This window comes from Mandrillus leucophaeus, unplaced genomic scaffold (genome assembly GCF_000951045.1).
Source record: "Mandrillus leucophaeus isolate KB7577 unplaced genomic scaffold, Mleu.le_1.0 Scaffold61, whole genome shotgun sequence".
In the NCBI taxonomy this organism is placed as follows: Eukaryota; Metazoa; Chordata; class Mammalia; order Primates; family Cercopithecidae; genus Mandrillus; species Mandrillus leucophaeus.
Genome location: NW_012106586.1, coordinates 1393569 through 1395915, shown reverse-complemented (window position 1 = coordinate 1395915; position 2347 = coordinate 1393569). Strand labels below are relative to the sequence as shown.

At 42.5% G+C, this 2347-nt stretch overlaps 1 protein-coding gene across 6 annotated transcripts in view; it reads right to left on the bottom strand.

Annotated features, from left to right (window-relative positions):
- The window catches only part of SPATA13 (spermatogenesis associated 13), a 94874-nt gene that overhangs the window by 37164 nt on the left and 55363 nt on the right, over nucleotides 1-2347 (bottom strand). The window contains exon 2 of one of the 6 annotated variants that reach the window (XM_011999938.1): nucleotides 68-261. The exons of the other annotated variants lie outside the window; for them this stretch is intronic. The gene's annotated coding sequence lies outside the window, so the exon portion shown is untranslated. The remainder of the gene's footprint in view (nucleotides 1-67; nucleotides 262-2347) is intronic. 6 annotated transcript variants of the gene reach the window in all.

Genomic DNA, 2347 nt, shown 5'->3' with positions numbered 1-2347 from the left:
GGGGGAGGGGAGGGAAGGAATACAGCATGTGAACTTTGTGCAAGGCTTTGGGGTCAGATTAACTTGCCTTCAAATGATAGTGATGTACATTTTTTTCTTTTCTATATTTTCCTGTTTTGAGACCTTGGTCAAGTTTCTCTGTTTTTTCACCTGTTGAATGTGGATGACAATACGCATCTCTCAGGGATTATACATTCTGAACAAGTACTTGTTCTTGGTGTGCTTTGAGCTTCAAGTGGAATGATGATATATGAAAGCACCCTGTAAACTGAAAAACAGTATAGAATTGCAAGATGTGGCTGGGCACGGTAGCTCATGCCTGTAATCCCAGCACTTTGGAAGACTGAGGCAGGAGGATCCCTTGAGCCCAGGAGTTTGAGACCAGCCTGGGTAACATAATAAGACCCATGTCTATAAATTAAAAAAAAAAAAAAAAAGAATTGCAAGACGTTATGTTACCAGGCACCTATAATGTGCTAGGCACTGACTGAAGCTGTGGAGGTGAACAGGCTCATGTAACCCTCATGACAAGGCTACATGGGAGGTACTGTCAGTTGTCCCCATTTCTAGATGAGGAGACCCAAGTCCCAATAACACACAGCTGTGTGCGGCAGGCCCAGGCCCTCTAACTCTTACCCACTGGGCGGAACTGCCTCCCCCAGCAGTGGCTCTGGTACTTGTAACAAGACAAAATGATATTAAAAACAGTCTTAGTATCCAATTCTGGGTGTTTCGCTCCCATTCTGGAGAGCAGCCGTATGTCCTGCCCTCCCCGGAGCTCCCTCACTAACCCTTTCTTCCGACTCCCAATCTCCGCTCCCAGTGGGGCCTGTCAAGGACCTGATTCCGTTTTCTGGTTGTATCCTTTTCCCTTCACCACCCCAACCACTTTCACGATTTTAAAGTCCCTTGAAGTTAATGACTCCTGTGTCCTGTAATTTAAGTGTGTTTTATGGAGTGGGATTTCTCAGGGTCTGATGTCCACACAGGAAGAATCTTCGCGCTTTGCTTTGATGCTTCGTCCAAGCCTGGTGGTTTTCTAGGACTCCTCACACTTACTGTCCTTCTATGTGTGTTTCCTTTAAGATGGTCGCTTACCATCCTAAAGGGCAGGACAGGCTTAAAGCAAAGGCCAGACGTTTGATTTTTGTCTTTCCAGCCCCTAGCATAGTATCTGCCATACAGAAGGCACTCAGTATGTGATTTCCAATTGAACTGCAAATTGCTGATGTGGAAACTGAGGTTCCAAGAAGTTAAATCATTTATCAGGGCTACACAGGGGCCGGGTCCGAACCAGGATGGAAACCCAGGTCTCTCTAACTCCCACCCCTGTGCTCATCTGAGACTGTAGCTAGAAAAATCCCCCAGCCAGTCTTCATGACTCTGTTTCCCTCCCCAAGCCATCCTATATATTACTTCCAAGGTGAACTTCTTAAAACAGTGGTTTTATGATGTCACAAGAAATGACATGGGAGTTGTCTCTTGCTTCATGACAAAATTATTCTACAGCGTATCTTCTCTGTAATCTGACTCCACTCTACCTGAACACTTTTTAAAGTGTCACATACTCTCAACAGACATTGTTCAGTTGAATTACGAATTGCTCATGGGGAAACAGCAATTTGCAGTTCAGCTGAAAAATCCTACATGTCATAGTCCACAGCATGTCAAAGCCCAGGCCAGTTCCGCTCGGCAGAGTTCCTCATGATCGCCAGACCCACAGGCCGGTGCTGCCGCTCCCTTCACCTCTTTATGTTCTATTCCTCACTGACTTCAGTGGGCTTGGATCCTCAACTACAGATGAAAGTTAATAATGGTGACTTCTTATCTAGGCGAATTTCAATGCTGTAAAGCTATTATAAATTCTCAAAATGTATGTCACCAAAATCAGGAGAAATGAATATATTATAATAATTAAAAAGTAAATGTTGTTTCTTTCTTCCTATGTGATGAACACATAACATTAAATTTTACTATCTTAACCACTTTTAAGCACACAGTTCCAGTTCAGCAGTGTCAAGTATATTCATACTGTTGTGTGACAGAACTTTTTCATCTTGCAAAACTGTCACACTTCTTAAACATTACTTTTCTCTTCTTCCTCTCCTGTTCCCTGGCAACCACCTTTCCACTTTCTGTTTCTATGATGTTGACTACTTTAGATACTTCATATGAATGGAATCATACAGTGTATGTCCTTGTATGGCTGGTTTATTTCACTAAGCATAATGTCCTTGACATCCATTCATGTGTACCAAGTGTTAGCATTTCCTTCTTTTTAAACACTATATAATATTCCATTGTTTGGCTAGCACTTCTATTGATTTTTAAAAAAGGAAAAAAAAAA